The 17,598-nt window shown below is 46.7% G+C and overlaps 1 long non-coding RNA gene across 1 annotated transcript; it reads right to left on the reverse strand.

Annotated features, from left to right (window-relative positions):
- Positions 1 to 13,824: 13,824 nt before the first annotated feature.
- On the reverse strand, positions 13,825 to 17,579 carry LOC310663879. The gene is made up of 2 exons (XR_014504609.1): positions 16,026 to 17,579; positions 13,825 to 15,656 (listed from the first exon to the last, which is right to left on the reverse strand). It is a non-coding gene; the product is annotated as an uncharacterized lncRNA (long non-coding RNA).
- Positions 17,580 to 17,598: the final 19 nt, after the last annotated feature.

Below are 17,598 nucleotides of genomic sequence, written 5' to 3' on the forward strand. Positions count from 1 at the left end.
AGGTAGCTTCCCCAGGGTATCGCTGTGTTTTGGACAACAACTCACAGCAGCCCCAGTTGGCTTGTGCCTAAGATTTCAGATTAAAACTGCCAGTGCTGGAAGGAAAGGAGGGCCTTTTTATGCCTCCCCACTTCTAGCCACTCTCTGAAGACTGGAGAAGCGACCCTCATAAGAATATTAGGGGGGGCAGGCAGGGAGAGTATGGCTTTGTCTTAAGATGAGGACTAGACCATGTGAAAAATAAACATAAGGTTTTAGCTGCAGCTCATTCATTTTCAGCTTTGTTTTCTTGTATTAAAAAAAAAAGTGTGTCTACTCTAGACACTCCATTGCGGCACCCATGACCTAGGTCTAAGGTGCCATTTAGCTCCTAGCTTTCATATCTCTGTTTCTAACACTGCCTGGGACTGATGGGAGTTGTAGTCCAAAACATGTGAAGGGCACCAAGTTGGGGAAAGCTGGGCTGATGCTTTTGGCCACTGATCCTTGATAGCCATTTTGCTATAAGGCATTTTGCTTTAATGGCTCACCTGATGGATGAGCTCAGTCCTGAATTCTGTTCAGGCACATTTTTTTCCCAGCAGCAGCAGCTGGAATTAAATCTATCTGTGAACATTCAGGAACATGCAAGAGAGAGATAGAGAGTGTAATGATGACTCCGTTAAATTGCAACGCTCATAACCTGTTTTGAATAAGAACCACTGTTGGCGTAATTTGGAAATGGACCGAGTCTCCATACATCTTCATCTCCCGTGCTTAATAATAATACCCGCCAGGTTCATGGCCTCTGAATCTATAGCCCAGCTGTAATAGTATGTTGCATATTAATGGGACATGTTTGAAAGTGCTTTCAGATTATTAGAATTCATACAAGTGATTTATGGAGGGGAGGGGGGCTTAAAACAGCTGGCTGCCAATATAAATGGGCTTAGGGAAAGTCGAGTGTAATATTTGCAGGTCCGAATAATGACAGCCCTCTCCCCCACCCCCCAATACATCCAAAAGGCTGAGAAGCAGAAAATAATTTCCTGGCTCAAAAGATAAAGCAAAGGCTTTGGGGCCGAGGTGGTGAACCCAGCCTGTGAAGAATTCGTGCTATTCTCAATTAAATGTCAGGAGCTGCTTCTCTCGATTTAAAAACTGGTGGATTAAGACACCATAGCTTTATATTTATAGCCCAATAAGCAGCACAGCCTTTCTTTTGCTGATCCTGGCCAGTGGCAAAGCAAGATTCAGGGGAGTGCAACTGGTTCTGTCACAGAGTCTTGAGGGCACCATAGCGAGTGTTACAACCATTTTTTAGAATGGAGCACAAGAGGCAGGGGGGGATTTTGACTTCACACAGGGTGCCACTGAAATTGGAGACCCCAAGGTCCCCCGCTGCCAGTGGGCCTGAACTGCCTTCACCAGTAGCCTGAGAAGCAGAATCAGCTGGCGATGGTTTGCCTAAGGTAAAAATAAATGCAAATTTGGGGGCCATCAGGAGCCAGGCTCATGAATTGCACATGGCCCAGCTCTGCCAGTGGGCGGAGGGGAGCAACTGCCTCAGGTGGAAGATACTGTTGGTGCTGACCTTTAAAGCCCTAAATGGCCTTGGTCCAGTATATCTGAAGGAGCGTCTCCACCCCCATCATTCTGCCCGGACACTGAGGTCCAGCGCCGAGGGCTTTCTGGCGGTTCCCTCACTGCAAGAAGCCAAGTTACAGGGAACCAGGCAGAGGGCCTTCTCGGTAGTGGTGCCTGCCCTGTGGAACACCCTCCCACCAGATGTCAAAGAGAACAACAACTACCAGACATTTAGAAGACATCTGAAGGCAGCCCTGCTTAGGGAAGCTTTTAATGTTTGTTGTTTTATTGTGTTTTTAATATTCTGTTGGGAGCTGCCCAGAGTGGCTGGGGAAACCTAGTCAGATGGGTGGGGCATTTATTAATTATTATTATTATTATTATTATTATTATTATTATGTGCAGGATGCTATCCCACTATCATTCTTGGATTGAGATTCAGCTGCCAGTTTAATCAGCTTCAGGAAAGGAATGTCTGTGCACCCTCTCGTCTTTGGTCCCCAGAGAGGAAATGCATCACTTGCCAAAAAAAAGTGACCCAATACAAATTTGCAGTAATGCTTCTGAATACCAGCTGCCAAAAACTCTTGTGCTTGGGTGCTGCTTCCAGCTTTCCCACAGGCCTCTGATTGGCCACTGTGTGAACAGGATGCTAGACTGGATGGACCATTGTTCTTATATTGTCTACTCTGACTGGAAGCAGCTCTTCACAATGGCTTTTCTCACCCCCCCTCCCTGATTTTTTTAAAAAGGGAGATCCTAGTAATTGGACTATGGGGTGTTCTGTCTGCAAGGCATGTGCTATGCTACTGACCAACATCCTCTGGAGGGGCGCCGGGTTGGGGAAGGCAGGTGTCGAGAGAAGCCTGCCAATCTGCATACGGCTGATGAAGATGTTCCAGCCCTTGATTTTTACAGATCGTTTTCCAGCATGGCAAACATCACTATAAAAACGGTTTTATAGCCTCTCGGTTGAAATTAAGCATGGATTCATAAAAGTGTCAGCAAATGAGCCCAAAGGACCCGATGCAATCTCAGAGGAACCCAAATGACCTTTCAGGTAGCTTGACTTTTATGGGGTGTTATAAAATATATATTTGCCAGCAGCGTTGGAGTGAGATTGTGGGCAGCCTGCTCCCGTCTTCAGCAGACCAGCCTTTCTCTCTCTCGTCTTCTGATTGTGTGGTTGCCAATGGACTCAGCGAAAGGGGCCTGGCCTGCTCCTTGCACTTTGACTTGCTTTCGAACTGCTAGGTTGGCAGGAGTAGGGACCGAGCAACGGGCGCTCACCCCGTTGCAGGGATTCGAACCGCCAACCTTCTGATCAGCAAGCCCTAGACTCTGTGGTTTAACTCACAGCGCCACTCGCATCCCTTCAGGACAGGTAGAAGAAAGGAACTCCTCATGCTGCACACAGGTAAGCTATGGAACTCACTTCCACGGGAGGTAGTGATGGCTACCAACTTGGATGGCTTTAAGAGAGAATCAGACCAATTCATGGAAGGCAAAGCAGTCAATGGCTACTAGCCATGATGGCTATGTTCTGCCTCTATGGTCATAGACAGTGATGCTTCAGACTGGGATGAGTTGCTGGAAGCCACAGGAGAGAGTGCCCTTGTGCTTGGGTCTTGCTGGCTGGCTTCCCAGAGGCACCTGGTTGGCCACTGTTAGAACACGATGCTGGACTAGATGGGCAGGCTCATCTTAGGTTCTTATGACGTGTCGCATGCAATCTCTCATAACACATACAGGAATGCTACGTGCCGCTCGAGCCTGTGCATCTATACTTTCAAGTAAGCCCAGTGGCGTAGCGTGAGTTGTCAGCACCCGGGGCAAGGCAAGTAATTTGCGCCCCCTAACCCGTGGATTTGCGCCCCCTAACCCTAACCCCCAGATGTTGCGCCCGGTGCGGCCGGCCCCCCCTGCACCCCCCATGCTACGCCACTGAGTAAGCCCCACTGAAGGCTCTCTCCCAAGGGTGCCTGCAGCCCCAAAAGCTTTCATAGCATCACTTGGAAAACCACCCATTGATTCCAGTACAGACAATGGAAGCTTCGCATCGCTGGACCAGTATCCAGGTTATAGACTAATGTGTGGGAAGCTGCCTTTGAAGCAGGAGCGAGGAACCCTTTTCAGTATGAGGTCCACATCCCCGTATGGGAAACCTTCTGTGGGGGGCTGCACACCTGTGCTGGATGTGGCCAGAGATACCCCACCAATCCACTCACAAAAACTCAAGCCTCCACCCAGCCAAGTGGAGCCATCAATCAATCAATCAATCAATCAATCAATACTTGCTATAAATATTGGAAAACTAGATTTTGAAAACCAGGTAAGAGTTAGAAGAGAAGCACATTTCTGAATGTGGTTTCCTTTCCTTTTTTAAGCAAGTTGGTGCTAAAATAGGAGCCCTATCTAATACGACTTGTTTAGAATATACTTCAGCTGTCACCCAGCCTTCCGAGAGCCAAGCGGCAGGTCTTTGGGCTTCGGAATATGCCTTGGTTGATTTTCCTACCCAGCCAAGCAGAACGCGCAGGGAGAATCACGCGCGTTGAACAGTGAAGCCTGCGAGCTTAGTTGCAGATTTAAACCGAGGAGCGATGCCCTGTGGGACTGGCCTTTCTGATAGCAGTTAATCCTGAATAAACATTCACTAGGAAGCATTGCCTTCTGCCTAATGCATTTGCTTAGGGCTCCAGCGAGGGAAACTCCATCCCTAGGGAAAGTCACACCGTGGCTTCTCTTTTCAATTCCGTGCAAATTTCTGAAAGCCAAAGCCACACAGCTGCATGCGTTGATTATGTGCAAAACTGCTTTTGTCAATACATTGGCAGAGGCATGGCGTGCCATGAAACCTTTAATAAGCCAAGATCGAGGCACCACATGTTATTAGGTTAACATCCGTGCTCTCAAACTGCTCCTTTGTTTTCATTTCCCTATTCCTGTTTTGTCCCATTTAATTTGCCTTTTGGCAGCAGAGGTTGCTGGGGGAATGTGCAGGATGCGCATTTAAAAATGTTTGTCGACAGCCTGGAGTTTCTAGACTCCTTTTCTTAGGCAAGGAAAGTGTCACACAGGATTTTGCCTAAGTTGACTGCCCAATGTGAAACTGGAGGTAGGCTAGCAAACACTGCCTGGTGTTAAGTAAGGTAAAGGTAAAGGTACCCCTGCCCGTACGGGCCAGTCTTGCCGGACTCTAGGGTTGTGCGCTCATCTCACTCTAGAGGCCGGGAGCCAGCGCTGTCCGAAGACACTTCCGGGTCACGTGGCCAGCATGACAAGCTGCATCTGGCGAGCCAGCACAGCACACGGAACGCCGTTTACCTTCCCGCTGGTAAGCGGTCCCTATTTATCTACTTGCACCCGAGGGTGCTTTCGAACTGCTAGGTTGGCAGGCGCTGGGACCGAACGACGGGAGCGCACCCCGCCGCGGGGATTCGAACCGCCGACCTTTCGATCAGCAAGTCCTAGGTGCTGAGGCTTTAACCCACAGCACCACCTGCGTCCCGGTGTTAAGTAGGAATTCCTAAAACCAAAAAAGTGTTCATAAATGGATAAGTTAATTTGTTAACTTTCTAGGGCAGTGCATATATATATATACACACACACAGAGCACATTTTAAGCCATGGGTAAAATGTGGCTTCAGGGCCAAATGGAACCTTTTTGGCATTTGAATTTTCCTCAACATTCTTACCTTATGTCATATTATGGCACCTCCACGTTTAAAAGCCATTTATAGAACAGTAACTGCCTCTCTTTGGAGCAGTTTTGGCTTGGGGCTGTTCATCCTTTCTCACTCACCGCCATCTTATAAATCTTCCTTCTTTATGACATGCCCCACAAGACAGCCATAAAAATATGCACTCAAGAAAATTGCAGCAGTTATTTTTGACTACCAAATGAATTTATTTTCACACTTTTATTTTTTTAAAGCTGTGGGCGATTTCTGACATCTTTCAAGCAACAGTTTCACAATTCCTTCCCTGCCCACCCCCAAATTTCACTCCTGAAGTTCCTCAATGCAAAAAGAAGAAGGTTATATGGTACGAAGTTGCAAGTGGAACAAGGGGAGGGGAAGGGGTTAAATATGCTCTGTTCCTGTTTTTGAAAATGCAAATAATTTTTTTAAAAAATGCTAAAAGAAGAAGGGTATATGAGTGAAGCTGTGTGATATGCCAAGATGACGAGACTCAGAGGCTTTCCACTAGCACACTGTAAGTTTGGCATCAGGGTTTTGTTTCGTTTTGGGGGGGGCTATGTCTTTTAATAATATTCTGCTGGAGGACCAGCTCAAAATGCTTTGCCGCCTGATGGGAAACAGCAAATGGTTCCCCTCTTCCAAAGTCAAAGGGCATACTGTATTTTTCCGTCTATAAGACGCTCCTGTCTATAAGATGACCCCTATTTGGGGGCCTCAAAATTTAGAAAATAGGGGGGATTGAGCTTTTGGGGAGGATTATTTGGGGGGAATGCTGAAAATCGCTCACCTGCCGGAACGCAGCACACAACCCCTTGTGTTGCAGCTGCCTGATCTCTGCCATTAGCCCTCTTCTTTGCCACTGCGGCAACCAATACTGTAGACAACTGCCCTTGTTGCAGCAAGCGGGAACGTGATTGGCGGCCGCAGCGGCAAGCAGGAGGGCTAATGACAGAGATCAGGCAGCTGCAATGCAAGGGGTTGTGTGGTGCACTCTGGCGAGTGAGCGATTTTCGGCATCCACCCCCCCCCCCGCCAACAATCAAGCGGCCAATCGCCACTTACAATCTTGGGCTCGCGCCAAAAAACCATTCGTACGTCCCCCCTCAGCACTACCCGTGTCTAAGATGAGCCTCAATTTTGAACCTCATTTTTGGGTCAAAAAAAGCTCGGCTTATACACGGAAAAATACGGTATTACCCATTAAGTTATTTTGACACCTATATGCAGAAAGATTCCAAAAAGCACCTCTCGTGGGAGTAAAAAGACAATGACCGCGTATTTAATGAAAAGCAATTTGCTGCCACTTCTTGACGCTCGAAATTAGCTGCCTGAGGCAACGGCTTCACTTTGCCTAATGGTAGGGCTGCCAAGTTTTGTTGCACCTTTTTGAAGGCACTGGATAAATAAATGGACAAAGAAGGCTAAATGGAGGTGCAGAGAGCATTGTTGCGGTCAGGAGGGGAGCTGATTTAGGAAGCTGCCTTTTGCTGAGTCAGTCCAGCAGTCTCTTTCTAACTCAGGATTGCCTCTGAATACCAGTTAATGGGGATCACAAGTGGGGAGAGCCCTGTTGTGCTCAAGTCCTGCTTGGGGGCTTTCTGTGGGGATTGGCCGCTAGGAGAACAGGATGCTGGACTAGATGGGCCACTGGCCTGATCCAGAAGGGTGCTTTTATGTCCTTAAAAGGGCCCCTTTAAGAAAGGATTGTGCTGGAGCTGACTGAATACTGTCGTACCTCGGGTTAAGTACTTAATTCCTTCCGGAGGTCCGTTCTTAACCTGAAGCACCACTTTAGCTAATGGGGCCTCCCGCTGCCGCCACACTGCTGGAGCACAATTTCTGTTCTCATCCTGAAGCAAAGTTCTTAACCCAAGGTACTATTTCTGGGTTAGCGGAGTCTGTAACCTGAAGCGTATGTAACCTGAAGCGTATGTAACCCGAGCTTCCACTGTATGGTCCCCCTTCTCCATTCTACAATAACTAATACAGTGGTACCTCGGGTTAAGTACCTAATTCGTTCCGGAGGTCCATACTTAACCTGAAACTGTTCTTAACCTGAAGCACCACTTTAGCTAATGGGGCCTCCTGCTGATGCTGCGCCGCCGGAGCACGATTTCTGTTCTCATCCTGAAGCAGAGTTCTTAACCTGAAGCAATATTTCTGGGTTAGCGGAGTCTGTAACTTAAAGCTTATGTAACCTGAAGCGTATGTAAGCTGAGGTACCACTGTAATCAGTTGGGATTTGGTTGGAAATGGCCGACTATTTTTTTTTTATTGTATATACCTAGTTGGAGTAGAAAACGGGTTTGTTACCATCTCCTCTATCTGCAAGGAGCTCAGTCAGGTGGACTGGCACATTCAGAGAAACTGTGTCATCACCTGCAGCTTGAAACCACCCAGAAGCACCTTTCCTGGTTGATTCTTCCAAATGTACCAACAGCCTTAATGCCTGCAATGAGCGTAGATTCTGAAGTGCATTGAGAGCCTTCAAGAGGTTTCGGGTCCCCTTGTGTGTGATCTAAAGGCACTTCAGCCTGGCAACATTGCCACTTCTCTGCTTAGCTCCAAGCAAGGTTCGCCAGTCAATTACCCTCTCTCAGAAAGCCTTTGTGCACCTGCTTTTAGCATCTCTGTCTCCTTGGGTGTTTCTGTCACTTCAGAACCGTGTGACAGAATAAAGGGGCAGCCTTGAGTTATCTTTTTGATGCAGTTAAGCTCGCAAGAGGGAAGGGCTGTGGCTCAATGGCAGAGCATCTTCCTTGCAGATGCAGAAGGTACCCAGGTTCAGTCCCTGACAACATTCCAGGTAGGACTGGGAGAGATTCTTGCCTGAAACCCTGGAGGAGCTGCTGCCACTTAGTGCAGACAATATTGAGCTAGATAGACCAATGGTCTGACTCACTGTAAGGCAGTGAGAGCCACTGGAGAGCCAGTGTGGTGTAGTGGTTAAGAGCGATAGACTCGTAATCTGGTGAACTGGGTTCGCGTCCCCGCTCCTCCACATGCAGCTGCCGGGTGACCTTGGGCTAGTCACACTTCTTTGAAGTCTCTCAGCCTCACTCACCTCACAGAGTGTTTGTTGTGGGGGAGGAAGGGAAAGGAGAATGTTAGCCGCTTTGAGACTCCTACGGGTAGTGATAATGCGGGATATCAAATCCAAACTCCCAAACTCCTATGTTCCTAAGATTATCTGTTTCTGCTTTTGCACTGCGTGTAAGGCAAGCATAACTGAACTCCTAGCCTACTGTGAGACTTCACAGTAGAGGTGTTTTCTATCAAGAACAGCAAGGGGAATAAGGCAGAGCAATTTAAGAGAGTGGGCTTTGGGGGCCTCAAGGTGGTAGAGTGTTACTAGATCAGGCTACATGCAGCGGCTTTGTCTACCCAATATGAAAACAGAATATGTGGACATGGGGTTTATTTTCCACTAGCAAGGATGTTATTTTGAGTGAGCAGCAAAATAAGGAAGCCATACATCAAGTAAAGAACCAGATCTAGTTTATTCTATTTTGTGTTTGTCTGTCTGTATAAGTAACCACAGGCTAAACAGAACACCCTACCAAAAAAAATTCAAAAAAATCTAGATTTTATTTCTCCCCTTTCTTTTTAAATACAGAGCTAACAATCGTAAATTCAGTGGGATTTCAAAGAACAAGAAATGGTGGTTAGAAAGGGCAGAGAAGTGCTTTGCAAGTCACAGTTATTCCTGAAAAGGGCCAAAACAGAAAGTATTTTATTTGCTTTTATGTTATCAACACTAACATGCATGGTAAGGGGGTCCAGGCTTTTGGGGGTTGGGAAAGTGGCAGACAAGCTCCCTAAGAGAGAGAAAATGTCAAAGTCTGATAAGCAAACAGGACAGCTCCTACCAGACCATTGTTTCCCTGTGGCCAGGTTTCCATGTTGCAAAGGCAAGCCACAGTCATGTGGATTGTCTAGACCAGGGTTTCCCAAACTCGGGTCTCCAGCTGTTTTCGGACTACAAGTCCCATCATCCTTGACCACTGGTCCTGCTAGCTAGGGATGATGGTCATTGTAATCCAAGAACAGCTAGAGACCCAAGTTTGGGAAATGCTCATCTAGATTATTCTTCCCCAGCCTGATACCCTCCAGATGTTTTGGACTTTCATCAGCCCCAGCTGGCACCAGATTGATGTAGATATTGTAGGCTGATGTAGATCTACAACCAGTGCTTCCTGGGCTACCTTTTTACTTGGCTTGCTTGTTGATGGCCAGACAAATGTATTTTGGAATTCTAGGTGTAACCTGATGCCCTCAGGACCCAACAGAGACTAACTCAATCTGCAATCTCCATCTTGGACTGAGCCTAAATGCTGGTTTTCTGGCTGTAACATTATCCTTATTTTTGTTACTTCTTTGTGTAACATCTAGCTTAATGAAGGACCCAGGAGGACAGGAAAGTGCGCTCACTATTTTCTGAAATTTTGGTTGGTCCTAATAAAGGGGCTGCACAGTGGTGGGTGGTTTTGGTACATCTGGGGTCTTCTTGTATCCTTATCAAAGAGTTGAGTGAAATATATAGGCAATGGGAGTGAATCTACCCCCACCCACCCCCTCACTCTCATACATGCACACACCTTTTGGCCTGATTTTCATCTTTCTGTCGCTGCTAGAGATCCCTCGGCTTTGTGCCCATTCAGAGATGTTTTGCAAAAAAGCCTAGAATCACAAAATTGTAGCATTGGAAGGAGGCATGAGGGGGTCATCTCATCCAATTCCCTGCAATGCAGAAATCTTTTGTCCAACGTGGGGCTCAAACCCACAGCCCTGAGATTAAGAGTTGGGTGCTCTACCAACTGAGCTATCCCAGCAGCCACATGTTTTAGCAACAACCCAGATGCCTTTGCTGTCCGTACCCAGTCTAAGGCTACAGTCCTATACCACTTCCCTGGGAGTAAGCCCCACTGGCCTGAGTGGGGCCTCTAGGTAGGAATGTGTAGGATTCTGCAATAAATCAGTAAGCCCTTCAAACTGTGGGGTTTCCGAGCTGAAATACTCTGATCTTAAGAGAACATTTCATAAAAAATAAAACCAGTTTTGTTCCCTAACATTATATCTCCCCACTTATTAAAACAGTAACACTCCCCCCCCCCAATGGGGGAAACCCCTGTGTGTTCCTTACCCACAGCAGGTGGATACATTGCCAAAGACAGGCATAGGCAAACTCGGCCCTCCAGATGTTTTGGGACTACAACTCCCACGATCCCTAGCTAACAGGACCAGTGGTCAGGGATGATGGGAACTGTAGTCCCAAAACATCTGGAGGGCCAAGTTTGCCTACGCCTGGACAAAGAGATGCTGGTTGTGACCACCAACTAAAGTCCCGTGTGTACAATTCTTTTCTTTAAAGTCTCCCAGATCCTTTTGCTCCAAATCTCAAAATACTTCAAGCCCCTCCTCTTCAAAGCAATGCAGGGAAACAGCTGGTGTGCTTCTTATCATCAGATCACATTTTCCTCCACACCTGGGAGGATGAGGCAGGGCTGAAGGTTTGTCCACTGGTGATGTGGGATGGATCTCCTTCCAGGTAAAAGGTAAAGGTAAAGGTACCCCTGCCCGTACAGGCCAGTCTTGACAGACTCTAGGGTTGTGCGCTCATCTCACTCTAGAGGCCGGGAGCCAGCGCTGTCCGCAGACACTTCCGGGTCATGTGGCCAGAGTGACATCGCTGCTCTGGCGAGCCAGAGCCGCACACGGAAACGCCGTTTACCTTCCCGCTAGTAAGCGGTCCCTATTTATCTACTTGCACTTAGGGGTGCTTTCGAACTGCTAGGTGGGCAGGAGCTGGGGCCGAAAGACGGGAGCTCACCCCGCCGCAGGGATTCGAACCGCCGACCATGCGATCAGCAAGTCCTAGGCACTGAGGATTTACCCACAGCGCCACCCGCATCCCTAGGATCTCCTTCCAAGTGCATTTAAAGGAAAATCCCTGTTGCTGGTTCTATGGAAGGGCTGTAGAGTTCAGTCCCTGGCACCTCCAGGAACTCCATTCCTGAAACCATGCAAAGCTTCTGCCAGTCACTGTAAGCAATGCTATTAAGAGGACACAGATGAGGAAGGCTATTCCGGCAGCCCCACAAACACTGGAACATTCGCACCAGGGAGAGGAAGGAAAAATCAACAATGAAATTGAAGGAGACTTGTAAACATGTTTGCTTTCTGAAATCATCCTAGACACTGAATGCAACAATAGAAAGAAGGGTGTGCCAAAAGAAGGGGGGGGGAAAATACCACCAGCAAATGCAGCACATTATGGATGTTTCCCCCTTTAAAAGCCCTTAAAAATAGACCCAAAACCCTGTGAATGCCATACTGAATTGCAACTACATTGAGCTCTCAGAAACAGGCGTGGACACAATAAACGTGTCACAGAACAAACTGAAAAGCTCCAGAGACTTGAGAAGCTTCGGGTGGCTGTCTGCACACCAGATTTATGGAAACCCATTGACTTAAAAATCAGCACACACACACACACACACCAGGTCTACATAGAGAATGACATCTTGATCTCTTTGTTGTTGTTCCTTATCACTTATTATTGCTGTCTTAAGATACACATTTTTACAGACTATTTCAAATCTTCCAGGGCAGTTTTCAGCATACATTCCAGCACTTTTCAGGAAGAAAGCAAAAAAGATGACCGTTTGGCAAAGAAAAGACTTTCGACCTGGGTATTATGAAAGAACCACATTGCAACATCCGTTGACAAATTACTCCCCGTTGAACGAAGGACTGTAGGCCCCAGTCTAAGTAAATGTCACTCGTGGTTAACTTGTTGTTTTCATGAGGCTTGGTCATGGCAGAATTTCAGATGGATTGGAGCCAGTGCCCAAATTCTGCCCCTTTGAAGCAAGTGAGAGGTTTGCAAGAGCACAAATCTCCCACTCGTTTCAAAAGGGTGTTGTGTATAATAGATTGCTTGTGGGTTGTGGCCAAAGTGGATTCCCCTCCTGCCTTTTCTCCCCAAGGTAGCCAACTGTCTCCTGTGAATTCAAACGCTGATCCTCAAGAGTCATTCGAATGCCTTACAGAAAATGACTGAAAAAGTGCTCCAGAGAATTATGAGTAATTATAATAACGGAGCATTCATATAAGGCATTCCAAGTGTTCAAATGCAGTTCACACATATATTGTCCCAGGACTCGTTGAAATACCCCTATAAAGTGGGACAATGTTATCCATCTCATTGACTAGTGTAAGGCCATAGAAATGTGCGACCAAGGTGAGATTTGAACTGGGGGCTTTGCATGAACATGTGACACACTATCTTGAGTTTCTCTCTGCAGTTTCCTCTCGCCGCAGCTGGGGAAGTGCGGCCAAATGAGCAGACTTGCCATAGATCAGGGCCCCACCTTCACATGAACAGGGGCAGTGGTGCTTATGGGGTGAAAGGTGTGGAGACCAACAGTAGGGGGAGCCAGAGCCAACAGCAGGCAGAACCACCTCCGACTACTTGTAAGTAAAGAGTCAGGTGGGGGGAGAGGCTACCTGAAGGCAGACCAAGGTTAGAAGGGCTCTATTTGTACTAATGGATCCACAGGGGGACTTTGTTAGGGCATAAAATTGGACTTGCACATTGGCATCGTGTTTTCTTCCAAATAAAATATTAGCTGTAGTGTTCTTTCCTTTGCAGAAACAACTTTTTTTTCTTTTTAAAAATACTGGTCATTTGAATTGAAGAGTCCCTAATCTTCATAGCTGTCTCCCCCCTCAAATAATAATTTAAAGATCAAAATGTTTCAGCTGCAAAGGAGCATCCCTTCACTTCAATGAAAGGAGGCCCTGAATATGTAGCTGAAGACTCTACTGAACAGGCAAAAAGTTTCATGTGCATCACAGCCGAAGCAGAAGAGGGTGCTCTAAGATGCAGTATCACGGCTGCATTAGGTGTTTTGGACTTTGTCAGTGGTTTGGTGAACACAGTTGCCAATTTGCTGGCTATTTGGATTGGAAAGTGGAAGTTGATAAAGAGACAAGATGACTGCTTTTAGCAGAATTCACCATACTCCTAAACAGGCTTGCCCAACCCATTGCCCAAAGATGTTTTTGGACTAAAATATCAATCAGTGCCATCCAACACAGACCCTCTGGATGGGGCTGGTGGGAGTTGTAGTCCAAAACACCCAGAAGGCACTCAGTTGGGCAAGGGTGCCCTGAAATGACAAGGAAGCCCCCATTTCCTGCCTTGCTTGCAGAATCAGCCCCTCTTCCGCCTGTCATAAATTCCTGTGGCTATTTTGCTATGGAACTTTCAAATGCTTTAAAAAATCCCAAAACAAAAGGAAAATCCAACCATCTAAAAACAAAACACAGTGTAATAATAATAATAATAATAATAATAATAATAGTTAAAACTATTTAGGGTTTCACATCCATGAGGAATCCGTTGTTTCATACCAATGGGAAGTCCACATTGGATTAAGTCATCACATTTGAAAGAAAGAAAGAAAGAAAGAAAGAAAGAAAGAAAGAAAGAAAGAAAGAAAGAAATTTCTACTTGATAGGCTACTGTAATAGCACTAATCAAATGGCACAACGTTTTCCCTTTTAATCAAAGGAAGCAGTGACAAATATTTGTTTACAATATCACAATAACATGATATTAAATTAATAGCAGGTTCATACAGCCCTGGGGATTTGGAGCCAAAACTAGTCTAAAAAGTACGTATTTTGCTTTGGCAATGATCCTTTATTTAAATCTGAGACTTCACATCGCTTACGAAGAGAGAGATCGTGTTAAAAAAAACAAATAAATCATTGGATGAGGTCGCCCTGACACAGATGCCATCAAGTGATGTACAATCAAAATAAATGTTCATTTTCTTTGTGTTTCTTAGCTATACAGTGTGAACTAAGCCATGTTCGACAGTGTGCTGGTGACAAGATGGAGGAACACCAAATACTGGCTGCATTGAGTCTAGAACGTATTGGATTCACTTATCCCCTCTTCTGGCTGTAGGAACTGGGCCTTCAGAGAGTAGGAGAAGAGGGGGAAAGAGCTTCTATTTTGAACGGCAGTCGCTTCCATCAAGGAGGCAACACTAGAAACTGCTTCTGAAGGGTTGTGAAGGGGATCAAAGTTTTTAAAAGGGGCATGGGTATATGTATGATGGTCTTAAAAAGGCTTAATGGGTGTTCTCTTGACCTAGGGAATCTGTTCTGCAAAAGGGAACTGCGATAATTATTTTAAACTATGGGTAGTCAACATGGTGCTCTCCAGATGCTGTCAGACTACATTTCCCATCAGCCCCAACAAACGAGGCCAATGGCTAGGGATGATGGGAGTTGTAGTCATACAACATCTGGAGGGTACCATACTGACTACCATTTTTTAAACTTGTATCCCCACTTTTCTCCAGGGAGTTCAGTCCACTTTTTCATTTTTGCACAGAGCCAGGTTAGTCTGAGAGATGTTGGGCTGGAAGAGGGTCGCACAGCGAGCTTTGTGGGTGGAGAAATATTAGAACTTGGTTCTCTGCAACTTTGGTCCAAGGATGAGGAAACTGTTGTCCCCCAGATGCTATTGGACTCGAACTCCCATTGCCACTGACCATTGGTTATGCTGGCTGGGACTCTTGAGAGTTGGAGTCCTGCACTGCCTGGAGAGCCACAAGGCTTCCTATCTGGCCACTATGCTGTACCACACTGCAGGTGCTGTGCAATAATAGGGAATGCAAACTTGAGTTAAGGGATATTTGGGGAGGCCAGTGTGGAGCACACGGAGGTCATTCCACACAGGCATGCTGGTGGCAGTTCTGCCATGCATCCCTCCAATCTCCCCTACTTGTGCTTACATTCCCTATTCAGGAATAATCCCTAAAGAGGGCTTCTACAACCAGGATTTCTGAGGAATTCCCAGGGCTCATTTAGACAAGGGCTTTCACACAGCAGGAGAGCATCTGCCTTGCATTCAGAAGGCTCCAGGTTCAGTCCCCAGTGGCCTTTCCAGGCCAGAAATGTCCTCTTTCTGAAAGCCTGGACAGCTGCTTGACAGTCAGTGTAGACTATAGTGAGCTAGATGGACCAAGTGTCCGACTCGGGAGAAGGAAGCTTCCTATGGTCCTAGGATCCCTGGGAAAGAACCACAGTTGGTGCTAGATATGTATTTACTGGGTGGATCAGGGATAGCCAACAACAATGCCCTGCAGATATTCTCCGACAACAACACCCCCCATTCTCTATTTTTTGTGAGGGTGAAAAGCTTGCTTGAGGCTAGACGGGCCAGCCTGTTTTTGGAAGAGGAGTGAAACCCTTTTCTCCACTCACTAGTCTCTCTCTCTCTTACTGCACCCTGCCACCGCTGCAGTGGTTTGCCCTCCTCTCCTGTTGCCCAGTTCTGAATAAACTGCTCACAAAAGCAACAGACTTACAGTGGTGCCCCACAAGACGAATGCCTTGCAAGACGGAAAACCCGCAAGACGAAAGGGTTTTCCGTTTGCAGAGGCGCTTTGCAAGACGAATTTCCCTATGGGCTTGCTTGGCAAGACGAAAATTGACGAAAAATTTTGAGGGGTTTTTTCGCTCCAAAACCCCTTTTTCTGAAGCGCTAAGCTGCTAAAAGCATTTTAGCAGCAAAACCGCTAATCCCTTAAGCCTTAAAAAGCCGTTTTTAGCCCTTAAACTGTCAATAGCGCTAATAGCGCTAATCCGCCAATGGGCTTGCTTCACAAGACGAAAAAACCGCAAGACGAAAAGACTCGCGGAACCGATTCTTTTCGTCTTGCGAGGCACCACTGTATTGACGGACAGTTGACGCTTCTGCTATCTTCGTCCGGTGATATTTACACTTATTAATGTACATAAGCAAAACAGTTGATGGATGGGAAGTAGGGGGCAGTGTGGGAGCTGCCAGCTGACCCCCTAGTGCTGGTACTCCTAATGGAGAACTTTGGGGTTTTTGTTTTGTTTTAATCAGCTTATTTTAAAAGACCTTAAATACCTATTGTTACCGTTAGCTGGTTTCCTCCCCCTCATCACCACACGGCCCTCTTTGATTTCTTCTGCTTCTCATTCAAACAAATCATCATTATTTTCAAAAGAACCTTTTTTTCCGATTCTTCTTTTCATCGCCATATATAAAAATAGCTATTGGAATTATTTTTAAAAAACGAAACGAAACATGAAAATGGAAGTGGCTTCTCTGGAGGATAAGGAGGCAGTCCACAGGGTTCCTGCACACATTGTTTGCTCCTTCCATGGAAGAGATGCAGGGAGCTCCCACACCCCAAAGGAGCCCCATAGGCATTTCACAGAGTCCTTCCGCCCATCTCAATGGACTTAGGGAAGGGGGAGATCTTTCCCCTTCCTCTCTCCTCCTGACAATGGTCACATCAGAGGGGCTCCTCATCCTTTCTTCCATAACCTTACGGCTGCTTCGACTACTTGTACTGAGGTAGGTCACCAGCCTAGAGAGAAAACACGCTACATTCTAAGGCTTCAGATATGAGGTCTATAACCAGCTGTGCCACCACCGGTGACCTAAAGAGCAACCGCCAGATTCGGAGAAGACATCTCCACAAGGAGAGAAGCTGGCTGCTGAGAAGCTCAGCCAGCAGCATCAAGTGCTTTGAGGCTTGGCAGAAGATGTCCACCTTTTAGCAAACAGGTCTGGTTCACATGGAGACACACTTTTGATAGCATGTGTGCTGGAACTGGAACTGGAAACTGGAACTAAGAACAAGCCTGCTGCATCAGGCCAACGACCCATCTAGTCCAGCATCCTGCTCTTAAAGTGGCCAACCAGATTAGCACCACCTCAATTCTGTCCCCCACCCTCCAAAAAAAAACTGACACACACACTTGTGCGGCACTCCACATTTTGGGTGAGAAATGGTCAGTGCTAAAGCTCTGCATGCATATAGTCTCCTGCTCAAATTCTAGCATCTGCAGTTAAAAATATCTCAAACCGTAGGGCTCCTCTCTGCCTGCAATCTCCAGGAGATGCTGCCAGACAGGGCAGAGTGGGCTTGGCTTGATAGCTTACAGAAGGGAGAAACTACAGCTCATCCCAAGCATGTATGGGGAGGGCCATAGCTCAGTGGCAGAGCACTTGCCTTGCATGCAGAAGATCCCTGGTTCAATCCCCAGCACCTCCAGTTTCACTTGGGAGTCTGAAACCCTGGAGAGTCCCTGCCTGTTATTGTGGACAATGCTGGGCTGGATGAGCCAATGGGTCTGGCTCAGTACAAGGCATCTCCCTACATTACCTGGGAGTAGATTCCACTAAAACAATACTTTCCTCTTCTGTATAATATATTTAAGGGCAGTAGTTTAGTGGAAGGGCATCAAATTTGCATGCAGAAGGTCC

Source organism: Podarcis tiliguerta (genome assembly GCF_965153285.1).
Source record: "Podarcis tiliguerta genome assembly, chromosome: 14".
Classification (NCBI taxonomy): Eukaryota; Metazoa; Chordata; class Lepidosauria; order Squamata; family Lacertidae; genus Podarcis; species Podarcis tiliguerta.